Source organism: Eurosta solidaginis, chromosome 3, assembly GCF_040869045.1.
Source record: "Eurosta solidaginis isolate ZX-2024a chromosome 3, ASM4086904v1, whole genome shotgun sequence".
Classification (NCBI taxonomy): domain Eukaryota; kingdom Metazoa; phylum Arthropoda; class Insecta; order Diptera; family Tephritidae; genus Eurosta; species Eurosta solidaginis.
This window is the reverse complement of record NC_090321.1, coordinates 97,978,470-97,995,532: the sequence shown is the minus strand read 5'-3', so window position 1 is coordinate 97,995,532 and position 17,063 is coordinate 97,978,470. Positions and strand designations below refer to the sequence as shown.

General features: G+C 37.1%; 1 protein-coding gene across 3 annotated transcripts in view; it reads right to left on the bottom strand.

Moving 5' to 3' along the window:
• Nucleotides 1-17,063, bottom strand: part of LOC137244196 (beta-glucuronidase-like) — a 664,948-nt gene that overhangs the window by 221,356 nt on the left and 426,529 nt on the right. Inside the window, exon 1 of one of the 3 annotated variants that reach the window (XM_067772848.1) lies at nt 5,531-5,808. The exons of the other annotated variants lie outside the window; for them this stretch is intronic. The gene's annotated coding sequence lies outside the window, so the exon portion shown is untranslated. Of the gene's footprint in view, nt 1-5,530; nt 5,809-17,063 lie in introns of those variants that run through there. 3 annotated transcript variants of the gene reach the window in all.

The window sequence follows — 17,063 nt, the reverse complement described above, 5'->3', positions numbered from 1 at the left end:
TTGAGGAAAAAATTGCAAAAACCCAAAGTCCTGAGGACAAAACAATGTAAACAAGGCTAGAAACGAGCTTAAGAAACGACTGGCCGAATTAAGAAACGAATCAAAAGTTGATTTCCTAAAAAATCTCGATCCCTTTACACATGATTTTGAATACTCCCTTTGGAGAGCTACGCGATGTCTAAAGCGTCCTACTAGAAAAAATGTTGCCATTGAAGACAACAATGGAGTTTGGTGCCGGTCAAATGAAGATAAAGTGGAGGCATTTGCGCAACACCTCTATACAGTGTTCCAACCCAATCCCGATGGTGATAGAATAGACGAAGAAATTTCTTAGATGCGCCATGCCAAATGAGTCTTCCAATAAGCCATATTAGCACAATAGAAGTAGAACTAGAGATTAAAAACATTAATAGCAAAAAATCACCAGGATATGACAAAATAGATGAAAAACTATAAAAAACCTGCCCCAAAAGTGTATTCAACTATTAACGCGTATATACAACGCAATGCTAAGACTTGACCACTATCCAACGCAGTGGAAATGTGCAGAAGTTATCATGATACAGAAGCCCAATAAACCTGAAAACATCACGTCTTCATACCGACGATAGGTTTGCTGGTAACATTCCCCAAAGTATTTGAAAGAATACTTTTGAGAAGAATGGTACCAGTACTGGACAAGAATAATATAATACCGGAACACCAGTTTGGGTTTAGAAGGGGTCATGGAACAGTAGAGCAATGCCACCGAGTTATCAACGATAATACAGAGGCACTGGAAAGCAAAAAGTACTGTACAGCAGATTTCCTTAACATACAACAAGCTTTTGAATGCGTCTGGCATAGGGGAATTCTATACAAAATAAATAAAATACTACCGGCTCCGTACTATTTATTACTAAAATCATATTTAACCAACCGGAAATTCTATGATGTAAATCAAGGCGTAACATCTAATATATACTCCATAAATGCTGGTGTGCCGCAGGGCAGCGTACTGGGTCCGGTATTGTGTACAATATTCACTGCCGATTTGCCCGTGTTGGCGGATGTAAACATTGCCTCGTATGCTGACGATACAGCTATAATTGCAACATCCCTGACACCAGAAGAAGTATACAGAAAGAGCTTAATAAAGTAGAGCAATGGCTGCACAAATGGAAAATTAGAGTTAACCCCCAAAAATCTACGCATGTAACTTTCACTCTTAGAAGGGGAGATTGTCCTCCTGTTAATCTTTGTGGGACTCAAATACCACAAAATACGACAGTGAAATATCTTGGCGTACATCTTGGCAGGAGGTTGACCTGGAGATCGCATACGAATGCCAAAGTGAAGCAACTGAACCAAAAAACAAAAAAGATATATTGGCTTCTTGGAAAAAATCACAACTAAGCCTGGAAGATAAAGTAAAAATATATAAAGCAATCCTTCAACCGGTTTGGACTTATGCATTACAACTCTGGGGAACGGCAAGTCACTCAAACGTGGAAATAGTTCAACGTTATCAGTCGAAAACTTTAAGACTCATAACAGGTTGTCCTTGGATTGTGAAAAATGAGGAAATACATAAAGACCTCAATATACCTTATGTTAAAGAAGAGATATTAAAATATAGCAAAAAGTATGTTAATCAACTCGACAACCATTGTAAAAATTTAGCCATAAATCTCCTAGATAATAGTCAAAGTACACGAAGACTAAAACGAGTCCATGTATTAGATTTACCAAATGAATAGTATAAAAGATCCTAACGTAAAAATGGCGTATAATGGTTAGTTTCAGTGGATACTAAACCATTTCTGTTAAGACCTAGGTTAAAATTACAAAATTATACCATTTGCTTATTGTCGTAAAGACAGATTGCAAATAAAAGTATATACAAAAAAAAAATGTAAGTATTGTTTTCAATAAAACCGTTTAACTAAATTTTTTTTTTTTTTAATTTTATTTAATCAATGTTTTCAACTAACCGGCGTACGTGTGCTGTAAAAATTTAAGCTCATGCAAACTTATGGAAACGTACGTTAAAAAAAAAATAAATGTAAGGCGCGATAACCTCCGAAGAGATCTAAGGCCGAGCTTCTCTTCCAATTTGCGTCGTGCTCCTCTTGATTTTTCCCTACAAATTGGCCGGACGGGACCTACATGTTTTATGCCGACTCCGAACGGCATCTGCAAGGCAGATGAGTTTTCACTGAGAGCTTTTCATGGCAGAAATACAATCGGAGCGCTTGCCAGACACTGCCGAGGGGCGACCCCGCATAGAAAAATTTTCTTCTAATTGAAAAATCTTATTTCTAAAATTTTGATGTTGCTTTGCCCGGGAGTTGAACCCAGGGCATACGGTGTGATAGGCGGAGCACGCTACCATCACACCACGGTGGCCGCCGTACGTTACGTTCAACGTATATATGTAAAATATATTTTTATACCTTTCATGAAAATGAAATGGTATATTAATTTCGTCACGAAGCCCAAAATTGTAATCAGGATGAAGAGCTGAGTTGATTTAACCATGCCCGTCTGTCTGTTTGTATGCAAACTAGTCCCTCAATTTTTCAGATATCTTGATAAAATTTGGTGAGCGGCTCTATTTCGGTGTCCGATTAGACATTTGTCGGAACCGGCCGGATCGGACCACTATAGCATATGTCCTCCATACAACCGATTTTTCAGAAAAATAGGATTTTTGTCATATCTTACTCAATTTAACAGATTGAAGCTTCAAACTTCACCATATAACTTCGTATATTGCACATATTGTTGCCTGAAAAAATTGATGAGATCGGTCGTATATATAGTATTTAACCCCCACAACCGATTGTTCAGATAAGAAACTTTTCGTAATTACTGCCATAATTTAAGAGCTAGAGGCTTCAAATTTCAACGAATGCTTACGCATATAGCATATATTGTTGTCTGAAAAAATCATAAAGATCGGTGGTATATATAGTATATATATGGTGGTATATATAGCATATATATATATTCGCAATTTTAACCCCATTTTAACAGCTATAAGCTTCAAATTTCACCGAATGCTTACGTATATAGCATGTATTGTTGTCTGAAAAAATCATAGCGATCGGTTGTATATATAGTATATATCGCATACAACCGATTGTTCAGATAAGAAACTTTTCACAATTTCTACCCCATTCTAACAGCTATAAGCTTCAAATTTCGCCAATTGCTTACGTATATAGTATATATTGTTGTCTGGAAAAATCATAGCGATCGGTTGTATATATAGTATATATCTCATACAACCGATTGTTCAGATAAGAAACTTTTCACAATTTCTACCCCATTCTAACAGCTATAAGCTTAAAATTTCATCGATTGCTTACGTATATAGTATATATTATTGTGTCAAAAAATCATAGAGATCGGTGATATATATAATATATATATGATGGTATATATAGTATATATATATAGCATATATATATATTTTTTGTTTGCCATTTCGGCCCCATTTTAACAGCTAGAAGCTTCAAATTTCACCAAATGCTTACGCGTATAGCATATATTGATGTCTGAAAAAATCATTGATATCAGTGGTATACATAGTATATATCTCATACAACCGATTGTTCAGATAAGAAACTTTGCGCAATTTCTGCCCCGTTTTAACAGCTAGAAGCTTCAAATTTCACCAAATGCTTACGTATATAGCATATATTGTTGTCTGAAAAAATCATAGAGATCGGTGGTATAGATAGTATATATGTCATACAACCGATTGTTCAGAGAAGAAACTTTTCACAATTTCTGCCCCATTCTAACAGCTATAAGCTTCAAATTTCACCGATTGCTTACGTATATAGTATATATTGTTGTGTCAAAAAATCATAGAGATCGGTGATATATATAATATATATATTTCGGCCCCATTTTAACATCTAGAAGCTTCAAATTTCACTAAATGCTTACGTGTATAGCATATATTGATGTCTGAAAAAATCATTGAGATAGGTGGTATACATAGTATATATCTCATACAACCGATTGTTCAGATAAGAAACTTTGCGCAATTTCTGCCCCGTTTTAACAGCTAGAAGCTTCAAATTTCACCAAATGCTGTATATAGCATATATTGCTGTCTGAAAAAATCATAGAGATCGGTGGTATATATATTATATACTTCATATAAACTGTCATTTTTGCCCCTTTTTTACGGCTACAAGCTTCCGATTGTTCAGATAAGAAACTTTGCGCAATTTCTTCCCCATTTTAACAGCTAGAAGCCTCAAATTTCACCAAATGCTTACGTGTATAGCATATATTGTTGTCTGAAAAAATCATTGATATCAGTGGTATTTATAGTATATATCTCATACAACCGATTGTTCAGATAAGAAACTCTGCGCAATTTCTGCCCCATTTTAACAGCTAGAAGCTTCAAATGTCACCAAATGCTTACGTATATAGCATATATTGTTGTCTGAAAAAATCATAGAGATCGGTGGTATATACATTATATACCCCATATGAACTGTAATTTTTGCCCCTTTTTACGGCTAGAACTTCAAAATTCATCAGATTTCATCAAATAGTTACGTTTACGTCATATATTGTTGAAATACGTGATTCGTAGTCATAGTTTTTACACGCAGACCACAAAAACCTGAAACTTTGCATCCTCACACAAAGTACCTATCTGTTTTTTTTTTATATTTATCTTAAAAATCGTTTAGGTATGTAGATCTGTTCACTATATATTTCTTATCTTATACATCCGATTATTCGGAGATTACGAACGGGATAAGATTATTGTTCAGCCCCTTTCATGAAAGGTATGAAGTCTTCGGCTTAAATTAAAGGTTTATAATACTAATGTTCGCCCTCCGAATTAAGATGCCTGAGAATCAAACGTGTTTTTCGATAGAGCTTAAGAGCTTTGGGCGTGTTCTAGCAGTCAAGTGCTAAAGCAAAGAATTAAAAAAGTTTTAATTGCTTTTATCTTTATTTCTGTAAATGGCCACTCTGAATAAAAAGCGTCAGAAAATGTCGCCCGGTATTGTGTTTTGGGTAAACGAAATATCTGCGCGTAATATGTCAGCGCCCGACGCAGCGTGTATCGTCGTCGCTCGGCATTGTGTTCACAGGTTTTTGTAAACATACTAGTATGTTTTAATTTTTTTTAGAGCTCTATCGCTTAGAAGCTCGCATGGGACACACACAAGATTTAGTGCGCTTGTATTTGCACTTTCGCTTGCCACAAGGCACGAGACTTATAATCAATGCGTGACAAAGAAAAGAGGCAAATTTGACACTTGATTAGAGAGAATAAGTAGAAAACACATAGATATGATATACACGTGGCTAGGTTGGATGTGTAATTTACAATGTCATGCGAATACAGAGGCAAATGGTCGTAGTAAAATTTTCACTCTGCATTATTATGACATAAGTAACACTAAATGAGTGTAATGAATTTCACGTTTCAATCAAAAATATGTATGCAACAGCTTTTCTCTTTTATTGATAAAATGCATATGACTTTTGAAGCTTATGTACTAACCTTTTGTAAGTCTAGCACAAGGCAGGTCATGCAAGCACTTTCAAAGATTGAAGAAAATCAAAAACTTGGGCAGTTACTTTTGATAAATTTGATATAAATACGTTAACGACAAATCAACTATGGTCCTAAAAATGCATATATACACAAGCACATAGATTTTATGTATATTTCTTATTATTGAATTTCACATATAAATGCTAATTGTTGAAATTTTTTCGTTTCGTGATATTTGTGTTTGCATCAAGAATACACAAATTGCAGCAACAAAAGCGGCATGCCACCATACCTACGAACAATCAATTAAACAAAATCCAAACCAACCACACGCGCTCATAAGCCCGAAGCAACTGACCGCAAGAGCGCAGACAAACCAGCGATAAAGCCTCATGCATCGATGTCTTTTAGATAGATGTACAATAGGCCGGGTCGATTTGTGGGGAGGCAAAAAAATCGCCCATTGCTCTGTGAAAATCATATTCTAGGGATCAAAATAAGAAACTTTGCCGAAGGAACCATACCTCTAAAACGAATTCTGATGTCCCCCCCTTTGGGTCGTAGGGGCAAATTTTGAAAAATCCCACTTTGAAATGCCTAAGTTTTTTCTTTTTGGAGTTTATTTTTCTCTTTAGAAATTTATTTAGTCAGAACATATGTAAATGAAAAAATGAATTTAACTTAGTAATAGAAAAGAAATTAAAAATAATTATTAGAAATTAGCGTTTTTACAACCCCCTTTTAAAACCAAGGCATCACTGTGATGCATTTGCATGTCGTAAACATAGTTGTGTGGGGTTTTTATTCAACCGTTCTAAAAAATGAAGGTATCACTGTGACAAAATTGCAGATCGTAAAATTGCTTGTGTTTTTTTTTAAGCCACCACAAGACACAGCAGGTAGAATTGAAATTGCCCCTACCCAAAAGTTCGACCCAAAGGGGGGGACATCAGAATTCGTTTTAGAGGTATGGTTCCTTCGGCAAAGTTTCTTATTTTGATCCCTAGAATACGATTTTCACAGAGCAATGAGCGATTTTTAAATAGATCCGCCCTAATGTACAGTGGTTTGAACGGTAAAGAACAGGACCAAAATACATATTAAGCCATACTTTACTACACAAAATTTATTGACTGCAACTAACACTAAATAAATAGTATTACACAATTCCAGAACTTTTGAAAAAAGGGAACTCTCGAACATTCAAACAAAGAAGTTGAAAACTACGTTTAAAATTCGACAAAAACATAAGCTATGAAATAGTACGTGCATGCTTGTAAGTGAATAGTTTTGACCTTTGAACCTTTTTCTAGGTTTTGGATTTATATTTAGCTGTACCTAGCCAGCAAAGAAGCTTACCACAAACTAACCATCAGTTGCTTTCTAATAAACTAACGTGCACAGTTATTATCCCTTTCATGAAAATGAAATGGTATATTAACTTTGGCACGAATCTCAAAATTGTAAGTGCTTAAAGGAAAATAGATAGACCCATTAGGTATACCGAAAAAATCACGATGACGACCTGAGTTATTTAGCCATGTCCGTCTGTACGTCTGTCTGTTTGTATGCAAACTAGTCCCTCAATTTTTGAGATATCTTGATAAAATTTGGTGAGCGGGTGTATTTAGGAGTCCGATTAGACATTTGTCGGAACCGGCCGGATCGGACCACTATAGGATATATCCTCCATACAACCGATTTTTCAGAAAGAGAGAATTTTTGTCATATCTTCCTCAATTTATCAGATTGAAGCTTCAAACATCACCATATGCTTTCGTATATTGCACATATTGTTGTCTGAAAAAAATGGATGAGATCGGTCGTATATATAGTATATATCCCCCACATCCGATTGTTCAGATAAGAAACTTTTCGTAATTACTGCCCCATTTTAAGAGCTAGAGGCTTCAAATTTCGACGAATGCTTACGCATGTAGCATATATTATTGTCTGAAAGAATCATAGAGATCGGTGGTAGAATAGTATAAATATGGTGGTATATATAGTATATATATAGTATATATATATATATCTTCGCTTTTTCAGCCCCATTTTAATAGCTAGAAGCTTCAAATTTCTCAAATATAGTATATATGTATCTCATACAACCGATTGTTCAGATAAGAAACTTTTCGCAATATGTGCCCCATTTTAACATCTATAAGCTTCAAATTTCATAAAAACTGAAAAAAAAAAATAAATGAACTGGATTTAAGTAAACTCTGTATATGCTGTGCTTCAATTTGATGAGTAATATCCCACTAAATACATTAAGTGTGATTTTGTTGTGTAAAAGAAACAATATTGTAATAGAATTGCGTTGCTTTTCTTCAGAAACAACCATGAATCCAGTTGAAATAATCTTGGAAATTGCTGACCGACTGCATTCTGATGAAGATGTCATACATTCGCTTCGGCAAATTCATTTTTAGCTGGGATTTTGGCAACAAGAATTCAAGAGTATCGAGTTCATCGCATTATTTCGGTGAATATTTTAGATTTCTCGAAATCAAAACCCGACATTCCGCAAATTTCAACTGTTTCTTTTCAAATGGTCGCTTTCTTACTGAAAATTTACAATATCTCTTCACTACACAACTGGCCCAACAAACAACGGTTCGGCGCAACGTGTTCAATCTTCTTTCACGACGAGAAATCACTTATTGGGAAAACGAATATACAGAATTGTTGACTGTTGCCATTGAACTTGCAAATTTACGACGACTAAATCTGGTAGCCATAAGATTTACATATACAATTTATCTTCGAAATACGGATCAATTCAACATTAGAAACATTCACCCACCTGTTTTCGAATCAATATCGCTACAACTATTTGGTAACCGAACTCATGGATACCTCGAGTTCAACGAATATATTTACCAACTTAACTAACTTTTTTACTCTGATGCTTTAAGAATACAAAAATTAAACAAAAAGTAATGAAGAAATGTATTTATGATGTGTTGTACTGATTCATCTGCATCAGATCGAGTTTTCTTAGACAAGAGTATGAACAATGAACAGGGCTGCCATTTTGGCAATAGGGATTTTTCAGATACAATGGAAAGAGATATACCATTATTCATAATTGAGTATTTCTTCATTTTCAATTGAATTCATATCAATATTTATAATACATTGGGAATTCCTTTAAGAATACAAAAATTAAACAAAAAGTAATGAAGAAATGTATTTATGATGTGTTGTACTGATTCATCTGCATCTGATCGAGTTTTCTTAGACAAGAGTATGAACAATGAACAGGGCTGCCATTTTGGCAATAGGGATTTTTCAGATACAATGGAAAGAGATATACCATGATTCATAATTGAGTATTTCTTCATTTTCAATTGAATTCATATCAATATTTATAATACATTGGGAATTCCTTCTGTAAGTATGTCCTATCGTTGAACAAAAACATAGTAGAAAATTGTGGCAATGATGTATAATGTTTTTCTCTTCAAATTTATTTTTTCAAATGTTCTTTCTTCGTCCATTTTACAGAATACGTTCAGTGATTTCAACTGTATCTAATCGTGCGCACGTGTTTTATTGTGTTTTTCATAACATTTTTTACACGGTTTGTATTTTCGTTTTGTCTTTTGGACATATACGTGTGGATGTATTTCGACCGCGCATTTTTTGTTTGTACATGTGCTTTTCTTAAATTAAATTTCTGAACATGGAGTTTTAGTGAATTTTTTTCCTTTCTCTTGAAGAAAATGCCACGCGTAGTGCTAACAGAATGTTACTTCAAAGAAGAGCGCAAAGTATTGATGACCTGTCACAGCAAAATGAAATACGACGTGAACGATATGCACGAAATAGATCTGCAGAACCACAGCGGCAAAGAAATCCAGCACCACCAAGACAAATACGACGTCGTGTTCTAGAAAATATGCACCGTGCTGCTTTTAATTAAATAAAAAAAAAAATAAAATAAATGTGAGGCGCGATAACCTCCGAAGAGATCTAAGGCCGAGCTTCTCTTCCAATCTGCGTCGTGCTCCTCTTGATTTTCCCTACAAATTGGCCAGATGGGACCTACATGTTTTGTGCCGACTCCGAACGGCATCTGCAAGGCAGATGAGTTTTCACTGAGAGCTTTTCATGGCAGAAATACACTCGGAGCGCTGGCCAAACACTGCCGAGGGGCGACCCGCTTAGAAAAATTTTCTTCTAATTGAAAAACCTTATTTCTAAAATTTTTGGTGGTGGTAGGCGGAGCACGCTACCATCACACCACGGTGGTGCTTTTAATTACGATCCACAAATTGATTGCAGTATGCATGGATATATTGGATTAATGAGTGCGATATGTCCACATTGTGAAGCAGCTAAGTTTATGGGTGAAACGGCTGGCATGTGTTGTGCTAATGGCAAAGTGAAATTGCCGGCATTTGAAACTCCACCTGATCCATTGCACTTATTGATTTTTGGAGGATCACCAATGTCGAAGCATTTTATGAATCATATACAAGAATACAATTCATCATTTCAAATGACTTCTTTTGGTGCTATAAGATACAATTTTATGCCGACATTTAAGGTGATTACTTCATGTGGAATACGTAATTGTTAAGTGGATCTAAGTAACAGTTTCTACAATGTTTTTAAGGATTATGATCCAACATCAAATTACATTTCATACACATTACAGGTTCAAGGTCAGATTTAACATCGAGCGGGTGCATTGTTACCATTTCCTGACGCTTACCATCAATTTTTGCAAATATATTTTATCGGAGATGAAATTCGTGAGTTGGATGAACGTTGCACAATTGGCTCACATACAAAACGAGGGATTATTTGCGATCTCCAAAGATTTTTTCATCAGAACAATGAATTGGTGAAATTGTTCAAAACCGCTCTCGACCGTATGCCATCTGATAATCACAAAATCATAATCAGAGCGGATAAAATTCCTTTTGGTGAGCATGCCAGAAAATTTAAGGTACCGACGATTGATGAAGTGGCAATTGTAATTGATGGCGATCAGTTTCAATCCCGCGATATTGTACTTCATCGTAGAAATGAACAATTACAGCGTGTTTCGGAGCATCGTTGCAGTTACGACGCATTAAAATATCCAATTCTACATTGGAAAGGTGGTTATGGTTATCACATTAATATACCAATGAAAGATCTACGAACCGGTAAATAATATACTAATTATATTAATCAGATATTAAATAAAAACTAAAATTTAAAATCGAATGAGCATATTTTTTACAGGTCGAGATATTCAAAAGAAAGTTAGTGCGATGAATTATTATTCTTATCGTTTGATGATTCATGCAGAAGAACAAAATTACATTCTGAGATGTGGTAAACTTTTTCACCAATACATTGTAGATATGTATGCAAAAATTGAAACTGAACGTCTCAATTTCATCCGATTCAATCAAGCCAAATTGCGATCTGAAGAGTGCATACATTTGCAAGATGCAATAGCGAATGATACAAATGTGAATGATATCGGACGTCTGACGATATTACCAGCTTCTTATATTGGTAGTCCACGCCACATGCACGAATATGCACAAGATGCTATGTCATATCTTCGAAAATACGGCCGACCAGATCTTTTCATCACTTTTACGTGTAATCCGATGTGGTACGATATAAAAAATAATTTGTTCGACGGTCAGTCACCAACAGATCGACAAGATGTTACAGCACGTGTGTTCCGGCAAAAATTGAAGCAAAGATGGATTTAATTGTGAAGTTAAGCGTTTTTGGAAAGGTACAATGTCGGATGTACTCGATTGAATGGCAAAAAAGAGGTTTGCTACACGCACACATATTGATATGGATGGTACGTAAAATAACACCGGACGAGATTGATAGCGTCATATCAGCCGAAATACCAGATCAAACCATCGATCCAGAATTATTTGAAGAGGCAACAAAAAACATGATTCACGGTCCATGCGGTGAAATAAATATGAATTCACCATGTATGATCGATGCGAATTCAAAGCGGTATCCGATAGCATTAATTTCCGATACCATAACAGGCAATGACGGATATCCATTGTATCGACGTTGAACATTTGAAAATAATGGTAAAACGGCGATAATAAGAGTGCACAATTAAGACATCGAAGTTGACAATCGTTGGGTCATACCATATTCACCGATGCTGTCAAAAGTTTTTTCAGACTTACATAAATGTTGAGTACTGTAACTCAGCAAAGTCTATCAAATACATTTGTAAATATGTGAATAAAGGAAGTGATATGGCTGTTTTTAGAGTAGATTGTGAAAATAGAAATGATGAAATCACTCAATATCAGATGGGGCGATACATACGCAGTAATGAAGCAGTTTGGCGTATATCCTTTGCACGAAAGACATCCTGTTGTTGTCCATTTGGCAGTTCATCTGGAGAATGGTCAACGAGTTTATTTCACTACTGGGAATGTACAGTGGAGAGCAGCACACCCACCAGCAACTACTTCAACTGATTTTTTTCAATTATGTGAAATCGACACATTTGCCAGAAATTTGATATATGTTGATATATCGAAATATTACACCTGAAATGCATCATCGAAAAAATTTCAACGGCGTAAACAAGGAACACCAGTTGATGGTAATCCAGGTATTTTCCAAACAGATGCCTTGGGCAGGATGTATACGGTACATCCCAACAATGCTGAATGTTTCTATTTGCGAATGTTGTTGGTAAACGTTCGAGGACCAAAATCATTTCAGGATTCAAGAACAGTTCACGGTCATTTTTGTCAGAGATATCGCGAAGCATGTCAGCTCTTGCATTTGTTAGAAGATGACACTCATTGGGACGCAACACTTCATGATGCATCGATTTCATCTCATCCACAGCAAATACGAATGTTATTTTCGGTTACAATATCAACATGCATGCCATCGAATCCAATTGAATTGTGGAATAAATATAAAGATTACATGACTGAAGATATTTTAATTCGGATGCGTCGTAGAGCAATGGATCCTGACTTGCTGATTACATTGGAAATGTACAATGAAGCTTTGATAATAGTTGAAGATATGTGTTTTGCGATTGCCAATAAAGCATTGGGGCAGTTAGCTTTGATTTCACCAAATCGTCCAATGCATGATTTAAATCATTATTGCACATATTGTTGTCTGAAAAAATGGATGAGATCGGTGGCATATATAGTATATATCCCCCCCCAAACAGATTGTTCAGATAAGGAACTTTTCGTAATTACTGCCCCATTTTAAGAGCTAGAGGCTTCAAATTTCGACGAAAGCTTACGTATATAGCATACATTGTTGTCTGAAAAAATCAAAGAGATCGGTGGTATACATCTAATCTAATATATTGAAACGATTTTGCTGCAAATCCTCTTATTTGCAACCCTCTGCTAAGTTCGTATCGCTAAACTGTTGAATAAATAACTCCAATATTGAATAATTGAAAAATGGCCTTTATTACAGTACTTCACAATAACACTTATACTTTGCAACGAATAGCAAGCTTAATAATCAAACTGATTGATAGCTCAAATGAAACTCTACTATTCAAAATAATTCTGCTATAGCTCGCTAGATAGCGCTTAATCGAAATCTCAAAACAAACTGAATTCCAGCGCCTCTACATCTGTTGCCTTTTATACCCTTTGGTTTCCTCGTTCGCATTTTTCCAGAATGTACTAGCATTACCCATGAGCTCTCAAACTTCTCAGCTATAACTAAGATTGCACAATTTTATACATCTTTTAGGCGCTTCCAGAATCTACTAGTCCAGTAGCTCTCAAACTTCTCAGATATATGCATGTGTTTGCGCATTGACTCTCCGCTGCTCGTATTCGTACATGGTACATATGTGTAGACGCAATTATTTATTCATTTATGTAGATACATAAAGATTGAATTATTGATGTGAATGTTTGTAGTTTACAGTCTCTCGCGCGCACATAGGCGTATAAGTAAATGCATCTGTGTGTGTAATCTCTCTGGGCTGCCTTATATATGTGTATACTTGATTTGATTATTAACGTAAATACTGCTTGGCATGGCCTTAGCATCGCCTTAGTGATGGGATAACTTAGTGATGCTAATATCCGTGACACTGCCCTCCACCTATCTCTCGATCTTAACGTTACCAGCCTTTCCAAATGGACCACTTTCATTTTGGTTCGTGGTTTACCGATGGTTTGTATGTGGTACACTACATCGTTGATCCGTTTTACAACTTTGTATGGGCCTTCCCAATTACACTGCAATTTCGGGGACAAACCTTTTTTACGTTGTGGGTTGTATAACAGCACCAAAACTCCTTCCTGAAAACCTTCTGAATTAATTGCTTTATCATATCTGACTTTCATCTTGTCACTCATAATCTTTGTTCGTTGCCTTATCAGATCATGTATTTCTCTTAGCTCTTCTTCCAAATCACTAGTGGATTTCCTGACATTTCTCTCCGCATTGGCATCTATCCCAAACTTCAAATCAGCTGGCAGTCTAAGGTCATTGCCAAAAATTACTTTTGCAGGGGTTTGGCCCGTTGTCTCATGCACTGCTGATCGGTAAGCCATCAAGAATAATGGTATGCGGGTATCCCATTCTTTATGGTACTTGTCTACTACTTTCCTTAAGTGCTCCTCCAATGTTCTATTGAATCGGTCTACCATACCATCGGATTGAGGATGCAATGAAGTTGTCCGTGTTTTTCGAATGCCCAATGACTTACACATTTCCTGGAACACAGCTGAACACAGCACGTCAGGAATCTCTTTCTGGGAACAAATATCAGTTTATTCTTTTATTTACCATCCTCACTCTCCCATACTCGATGAAGGCAACCGGATATCAATTCTAAACTGTTCCACTGTGCCCAATATGACTTCGCAATGGGACTCTCTGCTGACATCTCTTCTCTGTTTGGTCTATCATTTCGTTCGAGCCCTTGCATAACACGTGACAGATCTGCATCTTCTAGCTGGCACTTTCTTAGCTGTTCCTTGTCCCATTCATCTGTACATGTTATATTCATTATCCGGACATCTATAATGTCTTCTTTAGCCTCGGCTTTTGAACAGTGCTTGCATTCCAAACTACATGGTCTTCGTGACATTGCATCAGCATTTCCATGGGTACTACCTTCTCGATGCTCAATGGAAAAGTCGTAGCTTTGTAGTCGCTCGATCCACCGTGCCAATTGTCCTTTCGGATTACGGAACTGCAGAAGCCATTTCAACGCTGCGTGATCTGTCCTGACACGGAATCGCTGGCCGTAGAGGTATTTGTGAAAATGTTTAATGCACTCTACCAATGCCAACAGCTCTCTCCGCGTAACACAGTAGTTCCTCTCTGGTTTTCCAATCGAACAGCTGTAATATGCAACTACCTTCTCCTGTCCATCGACCAGTTGTGATAAAACGCCTCCTATACCATATCCACTCACATCTGTATCTAGAATAAATGTTGCTCCTGGAATCGGATATGCTAACATTGGGGCAGTGCATAAACGCTCCTTCAATGTTTGGAAAGCCACTTCTTGCTCCTTCTTCCATTCAAAAGCTTTGTTTTTTCTTGTAAGCTCATGGAGGCTATGGGCTACGCTGGAAAAATTTGGTACAAATCGGCGGAAATATGTGCACAGCCCAAGAAAACTTCTCAATTCATGTAGGTTCTGTGGTCTTGGCCAATCCTTTACTGCCTCTATCTTTTCATTCGCTGTACAGACACCTTCTGTAGTTACCTTGTGGCCCAAATAGTTTACTTCCTTTTTAAACAGCGTACACTTTTTGGGACTTAACTTCAGACCAGCGCCAGCTATTCTCTGGAAAACTTCCTCCAAGTTCTTAAGATGTTCATCAAAACTCTTGCCCAACACGATGATGTCGTCCAGGTACACCAAGCATGTTTTCCAATGTAGTACTTTCAGTACCTGGTCCATGAGTCTCTCAAAAGTAGCTGGTGCATTACAAAGTCCAAAAGGCATCACTGTAAATTGCCAAAGCATCACCGACACTGAAGGCTGTTTTCTCTTTATATTCCTCCTTCACCTCAACTTGCCAGTAGCCGCTTTTCAAGTCCAGTGTGGAAAACCATTTCGTACCAGATAGCGAGTCCAGAGTGTCGTCAATTCTTGGCAACAGGTAGCTATTCTTTTTTCGTAACGTCATTCAACTTCCGGTAGTCCACGCAAAACCTCATTTTTCCATCCTTCTTCTTTACAAGTACTACCGGTGAGCTCCATGGACTAGCTGATGGTTCGATGACGCCGCTGTCACTCATTTCTTGTATGATTTGACTCACAACTTCCCGCTTCGCTAGTGGAACACTACGTGGAGCTTGACGGATCGGCCTCGCATCTCCAGTGTCAATTTGATGTTTCACAACATTGGTGCGGCCTGGCTTGGAACCATCCTGGTCAAATATGTTCGCGTATTTTATGAGCAGTTGTTTTGCCTTACTCTGATAGGCTTCCTCTAGCGTGCGTCCATGCCGTGATATCATTTGAAAGATCAGTATTACTAGATGAAACGTGTTCCTGGAGCTGTTCACAGTTAATAACTACTTCGGCCTCTTGGCATCTTCCCAAAATATCTCCTTTGGTCAAATTGAATGGTGACTTGAACTCATTTAGTACTCTTACCGGAATACGTCCATCTTGTTTTGTCATAGCCAGGGTTTTTCCTACAAGTATGTTCAGTGCTGATTTATTTGCTGCTTCGACAACCCACAATTTGTTCGTCCCACAATCTCCATCAACCTTTGCCCAGATGACTGCTTCTGATTTTGGTGGTATTTGCTGACTCTCTTCCACCAGCACTCGTTTACTACTGTAGCCTCTCTCGTAGCCGAAATTTAGTGGCACATCCATGTTCTTATATCATATCGTCTTGCTTTGCATATCGATTTTGATGCCTTGGTTGATTAAGAAGTCCACTCCAATTATGATTTCATCAACAATACCTGCCACTATAAAATTGTGTAGTACCGTGACGTTCCCAATTGCTACTTCACATTCTACTTCTCCAATTACCTGGGTGTCTTCTCCAGTGGCTGTACGCAATATTGCTCCATGCAATGGTCTTATCTTCTTGTTGACTAAATCCGCTCGAATGATGGAATGAGATGCACTCGTATTTACAGTCAGTAAACGTTCCTTTCCATCCACATGTCCTCCGACAGTAAGATTGCTCGACCTTCTTCCAATTTGTGAGATAGAGATTATGGGGCATTCAATTGAGGGAGTCAGCTGTCGCCCCTTGCTGCTGACTCGCTTTAGTTTAACGATTGATTTGTCTTGGGGATTTGCTCATCTCCTTCTGCTCTGCGTTTACGACCACCCACATTGTTGGAACTGTTAGGGTTGGTGTTGCAATAACGCGCAATATACCCTGGCTTTCCACACTTAAAGCATTTGACTGCATCATTATTCTTCTGCTGCGTACCCTTCAATGCTTCCAAAATTGCGTCTACCCAGTCTGGCTTTTCCACTTCCACGCGATGAGCTTTGTACGCTGGCTTACTCAAAAGTGAGGCTGTTTCCTGAGTCAGTGCATGC